This window comes from Panthera pardus, unplaced genomic scaffold (genome assembly GCF_024362965.1).
Source record: "Panthera pardus isolate Hobbes unplaced genomic scaffold, ASM2436296v1 HiC_scaffold_10, whole genome shotgun sequence".
Classification (NCBI taxonomy): Eukaryota; Metazoa; Chordata; class Mammalia; order Carnivora; family Felidae; genus Panthera; species Panthera pardus.
The window spans coordinates 42,983,373-42,990,002 of record NW_026526655.1 but is presented as its reverse complement, the minus strand read 5'-3'; the positions used below and the strand labels follow the sequence as shown (position 1 = coordinate 42,990,002).

The window sequence follows — 6,630 nt, the reverse complement described above, 5'->3', positions numbered from 1 at the left end:
TAGCTAACCGTTTTTTTTTTTTAGCTTCTTCTAGCTTCCAGAACCGAAGAGACTATGGAGGCAAAGTATCCAAAGACTCTGCCCTCGTGTAGTTTCGAGGCTAGTGAGAGAGGCAGACATAATCAAATAATAGAAGAGACAATCATATGATTACAAACTGAGATTGGAAGTTCAAGGCTCTGCAAGAGCACAGGATGGGGGGCGGGGCGCTTTTGGTCCGTGCTGGGATCTGAGGAGAGAGGAGAATGTTGGAGGGGAATGGGAGGGAGAGGCTCATTCCAGAAAGTGGTCAGTCTGTGAGAATGTCTGGGACTGGGGAGGAAGAAGGCCATTTTGGCTGGACTACAGAGAGTGTCGAGAGTAGCAAGAGTGATAAGATTATAGGCAGGGTAGTTGAGAAAGGCAGGTACAAAGAGACAGAGAGAGAATCCTCTGGTGGTTTCTACCAAATTCAGAGAGACACTCTCTGCTTCTAGTCTAAAGAGTGGGGCGGAGGGTGGGAGGAAGCATTAGATAAATGTTTTTCGAAGTTAGGCTAACATTAGACAAATTTACGGAATGAGAGTAGTTTGTTATAACATTCTAAGTTCAAATGAAGTAACACACTATCATGAAATACCAATGCACCATTGGTTTCCCCACATCCAGTTACTTTCTCTATTTCATGAGCATAAGGAGTGATTAGATAAAGTATTTCTTACAATTTAGCACAATGCCTGCCTGGAGTACGCACTAAAAAAATTGCTGGTAAATTAAGACTAGTTTAATCACAATAATTACTACCCTATAGACTACAACCAAATGAAGACCTTACATGCGTGATGGAAATCTAAGCACAGGGATGGAGGAGACAAATGGGGGTCATAACAGCATAACTTACATGTGCATCTCAAAAGCTGAGTTGCCTAAGTCCTGGAGAACACTTTTTTTTTCTTTTTTCTTTTGTAACTCTTGCATTTATCTCTACTCATTCTCTAATTCCCCCCAAATTCCCATTACATGTCATAATATTTTAGGAAGATACTGCAGAGTTACTTATTTCATAACTTATCATAAAGCTTCACTAATTCAAATTTATGATGACCTTTATATCTATCTATCTATCTATATCTAATTTATTGTCAAGTTAGCTAACATACAGTGTATACGGTGTGCTCTTGGTTTTGGGGGTAGATTCCCATGATTCGTCGCTTACATACAACACCCAGTGCTCATCCCAACAAGTGCCCTTCTCAATGCCTATCACCCATTTCCCACCCCCTCCCCCATCAACTCTCAGTTTGTTCTCTGTATTTAAGAATCTCTTATGGTTTGCCTCCCTCTCTGTTTGAAACTATTTTTTCCCCTTCCCTCCCCCCATGGTCTTCTGCGAAGTTTCTCAAATTCCACATATGAGGGAAAACATATATCTGTCTTTCTCTGACTGACTTATTTCACTTAGCATAATACCCTCCAGTTCTATCCACGTTGTTGCAAATGGCAGGACTTCATTCTTTGTCATTGCCAAGTAGTATTTCATTGTATATATGAACCACGTCTTCTTTATCCATTTATCAGTTGATGGAAATTTGGGCTTTTTCCATAATTTGGCTGTTGTTGAGAGTGCTGCTGTAAACACTGGGGTACATGTGCCCCTATGCATCAGCACTCCTGTATCCTTTGCATAAATTCCTAGTAGCACTATTGCTGGGTCATAGGGTAGTTCTATTTTTAATTTTTTGAGGAACCTCCACACTGTTTTCCAGAGTGGCTGCACCAGTTTGCATTCCCACCAACAGTGTAAGAGGGTTCCCATTTCTCCACATCCTCACCAACATCTGTTGTTTCCTGAGTTGTTAATTTTAGCCACTCTGACCGGTGTGAGGTGGTATCTCAATGTGGTTTTGATTTGTATTTCCTTGGTGATGACTGATGTTGAGCATCTTTTCATGTGTCTGTTGGCCATCTGGATGTCTTCTTTGGAAAAGTGTCTATTCATGTCTTCTGCCCATTTCTTCACTGGATTATTTGTTTTTCGGGTGTTGAGTTTGGTAAGTTCTTTATAGATTTTGTATACTAACCCTTTAACCGATATGTCATTTACAAATATCTTCTCCCATTCTGTTAGTTGCCTTTTAGTTTTCTTGATTGTTTCCTTTGCAGTGCTTTGTATTTTGATGAGGTCTCCCAATAGTTCATTTTTGCTTTTAATTCCCTTGCCTTTGGAGATGTGTCAAGCAAGAAATTGCTGCAGCTGAGGTCAAAGAGGTTTTTGCCTGTTTCCTCCTTTAAGGTTTTAATGGTTTCCTGTCTCACATGTAGGTCTTTCATTCATTTTGAGTTTATTTTTGAGTTCATTCATTTTGAGTGTATGGTGTGAGAAAGGGGTCCAGTTTCATTCTTCTGCATTTTGCTGTCCAGTTCTCCCAGCACGATTTGCTAAAGAAACTTTTTCCAGTGGATACTCTTTCCTGCTTTGTCAAAGATTAGCTGGCCCTACATGTGTGGGTCCAATTCCAGGTTCTCTATTCTATTCCATTGGTCTATGTGTCTGTTCTTGTGCCAATACCATACTGTCTTGATGATTACAGCCTTGTAGTAAAGGCTAAAGTCCGGGATTGTGATGCCTCCCGCTTTGGTTTTCTTTTTCTACATAACTTTGGCTATTCGGGGTCTTTTGTGGTTCCATAGAAATTTTAGGATTGTTTGTTCTAGCTTCAAGAAGAATGCTAGTGCAATTTTGATTGGGATTGACTGGGGAACAAGGTCATGGAAAGAGGATTTGGCGTGGTGCTGTCGTTTCTACAGTCTGGGGTCTCTGCGCCTTTCACAGAACTTCCAACAGTGCTATGTTGGGACAGAGCATCCAGAAGTTCACAACCTCTGTGGTCCATAGGAGCCATCATGAGGAGGGCCCAGGGAAGAATTTGCCATTTTCAGTGGAAAACAAGTGGCGGTTACTAATTATGATGACTATGTACTTTGGATCTGGATTTGCTGCACCTTTTTTTTTTTTTTTTTATAGTAAGGCACCAACTGCTGAAGAAATAAGGATGTTTTAATTAATCCATTAAACAGATGTGAAAAGGAGCATTTTAAGAGGTGCAGTCTCTTTGAAAAATGGATCAAAGTCTTGAATTCCTCATACTCAATATGTTTGTAAATAAACTTACGACATGAAAAAAAAAATGGGAAAATATTCTCTGGTCATGGACTGGAAGAATAAATATTGTTAAAATGTCAATACTATCCAAAGCAATTTACACATTCAATGCAATTGTTTTTTTTTTTTTTTTAAAGAATTACTGGAATTTTGGGATAGTTCAGAAGCATTTTTTGATGTTAAACCCTAAGACTTTATGATTGTAAGAATTTTGTCTGCATGATTTACCTTCAAAAGGTGCATCTCATCTGAAAAACACTTCAAAGTCACTAAAGAGGTGCTCCTACACATTCTTTTTTAAAAAAATTGTTTTTAACGTTTATTTATTGAGAGACAGAGAGACACAGAGTGTGAGCAGGGGAGGGGTAGAGAGAGGGGGAGAACAGAATCTGAAGTAGGCTCCAGGCTCTGAGCTGTCAGCACAGAGCCCGACTCGGGGCTCAAACTCACAAACTGCGAGATCACGACCTGAGCCGAAGTCGCCTAACCAACTGAGCCACCCAGGCACCCTGCTCCTACACATTCTTATGTTCCAGTAGCAAGGCCAGTGTTCTGACTTAATGAATCCCTTCCTGGTTTTGGTTGAATTGAAAATTTTTATTTATTTTATTTGGATTTAAAATCGCAGTTTTCAAGTAACAGTCCATACCAACCTGGAAGTACATAAGACATTGTGGAAGCTACAAGGTCAAGGAAACCTTTAAGGGAATCAATTTCCTGATCCTCAGTCTCCACATTGCCTCTTTCCTAAAACGAATCTCCCAGAGAGAATGGCTGTGGTAAGCCAGTTATCCTTCTTCACTGCCCTTCACGATCACTCTCCTTTATTCTATAAAGAAAAGCATGCGTCTGACCCATCTCTAATCTTATTGTACTGCAGAACAGTGATATTTGAGACTGCCTGGCTCCTGAGGAAGGCTTCTGTAAGAGAGAAGCAGAGCAGACTTTGATAAGAATTACAGATGCATGCTGCAGCCTATTTCCACATTATTTCGGCAACAGACTCATGTCTTCCTGTCTCAGTTTACTTCACAATGAATTTGAATTTATAGGAGATGTAAGACATGGATGTGATTTCATGTGTTCATTAAAATAAGCAAGGAAATCAGACATTTTTTGTTAGAAAGTAAGTTTGATTTGGTAGATTGGTTTGACAGTGAGGACAACCTTTGCCAATCAGTTCTATGGCAGACATTTTCTATAAATTTAAGAAGTTAAATTTTGACTCCATAGTTTTGACAAATATATGTTTAAAGCATGTGTCAATGTAAAATATGTAGGTAAATACATCCTCTGCAATAAACTTACAGTAAAAGTTCTAGAAGTCAACTGAAAAATAAGAGAAGGGATACATTGTTTCTCAAAAGCTCATGGATTGAAAATAATTAGCTGATAATAAGAAGAGAATGTGTGGCAGCCCAAGGAATGAAAGTTTTCCAGACTTCTCACTACTAGGAAGATGATTTAGCGCTAAGTACTTTAAACATTAAGTAAACAGGTTTCTTGGAGAATGATAATGTGTGTGTGTGTGTGTGTGTGTGTGTGTGTGTGTGTGTGTGTATTTCTCACAGTTGTTCAGGGGACAAATGATGGATTCATTGAGTTGTTTTATTGACACTCTTCTCTTTTAGGGGAACATAGGCTATCTTCTGCAAAGTTGTCTTCCAGGTGTTGCGAAACATCTGTCATTTCAATTTTTAAACGCTCTGAAGTCAGACCAAGAGAATAGTGTTTTAACTCTGGATATACTACTTAAAGGTCTATTTTCTCTCTATGAAAGTGTTTGTGGTAGAAAAATTTGAAAATATCAAAAAGGATAAGGAAAATACAATTAGCAATATATTTCCACCTAGTTGTATATCCTTCTATGCATTTCTCTATGTATAGAAATTACTTTCTTTTTTTTTAACATTGGAATTTGACTATTACTGTTGATAACTATTTTTAAATTTCATCAATACATCTGATCATTTCCCCATTTCATTAAATGTTATTCTACAACATTATTTCTAATGATTGAATAGTATTCCATTGGAGGGAGGTACCATACTTAATTATACATTTCTCAGACTTGAGTAAATATATGGATCCTTTTCAAAAGAAAAATAAATTCTCATGCTCCCCTCAGGGTTGACTTAGATTATTTTTATTATGTTGTTAGTCATCTATGAAGAAATATAAAACTAGGATTAATCCTTCATGATCCTCACTTGAAAACACCTATAAACCCAACACAAATTTACATTTAAATTTAGATATAAAATCAATATAATTAAAATGCCAACAGTCATTTAAGGGGATAGTTGATATTTAATAGTAGGATGATAAATGCTTTATATTTTCTTTCTTGACATGGTTCGTTTGATTTTGAGCCTGACGGACCATCATCTGAATCATCTTGATTATCATCATCGTGATTTTTCCTTCTAATAATAAACCTATTTTAAACCAGAGATCTATTATTATCATGGGCCAATCAATTTAATGGTGCACCTCAAAATATGATATCAACAAAAGTTTAAACAAAAATTCTTTGCTACTACACTTATTCCTGTTATACACAAAGAGAGCTCCTCACAGTTTGAGTGTGATGGTGACGGCTGTTTGCCAGGTGATAACCCAGCCCTCCCACCTTTCCTCTCGGAACTGCCCCGCCATCTTTGTTCTTAGAGTACTCTATGGAGTTAGCCTTCACCGTCACTACCAATGTGACTGTAAAACGAACACACACTTGGACACTGAAATCATAGCTTAGCTGTGAGTTATAAGTTAGTCTACCAGATGGCCCAGAATATCTTTACATTGACATTTTTTAGATTACCACCAAAATAAAAACAGAAGATTAAAAAAAAAAAAAACTTCTTTCATAACTCAGACCCTCGAATATAAAGCTTTTGGAAACCTAAGTTGGCCATATTCTCTATTGCTTGATATCTGGTATATTCTTTTTCTATTTGCTGCTATAACAAATTACTACAAACTTCGTGTTTTAAAAGAACACAATTTTTTAAATCTTGTAATATTAGACATCAGAAGTCTTAAAATTATGGTGTCAGCTCAGCTATGTTCCTTTTGCAAGCTATGGAGAAGAGTCTGTTTCCCAGGCTTTTCCAGCTTCTAGAGATCACCACTTTCCTCGGTTCATGGCTCCTTCCTCTATTTTCGAAGAGCATCACTCCAACCCCTGCATTCATTACCCCATTACCTTCTATATTATTGGCTCATTTTGCCTCCCTTTTATAAGGTATCTCATGATTACAATGGGCTCATTCAGATAGTCCAGGATAATCTCAAGATCCTTAGTCATATCTGCAAAGTCTTTCTCACCATGTACAGTAACATATTCAGAGGTTCTGGGAATAAAGACACGGACATCTTTGGGGAAGACGTTATACAGCCTACCATATCTGAATACTAAAAACTGTCATCAGAAATGATTATTCTTTCAGGGTAAACTTCTAGTGTTGTAATGTATAAACCACAGAGTA

General features: G+C 37.7%; 1 pseudogene; it reads left to right on the top strand.

Moving 5' to 3' along the window:
• The first annotated feature begins 2,792 nt into the window (after window positions 1-2,792).
• LOC109269911 (cytochrome c oxidase subunit 7C, mitochondrial-like) lies at window positions 2,793-3,168 on the top strand (annotated as a pseudogene).
• The last annotated feature ends 3,462 nt before the right edge of the window (window positions 3,169-6,630 follow it).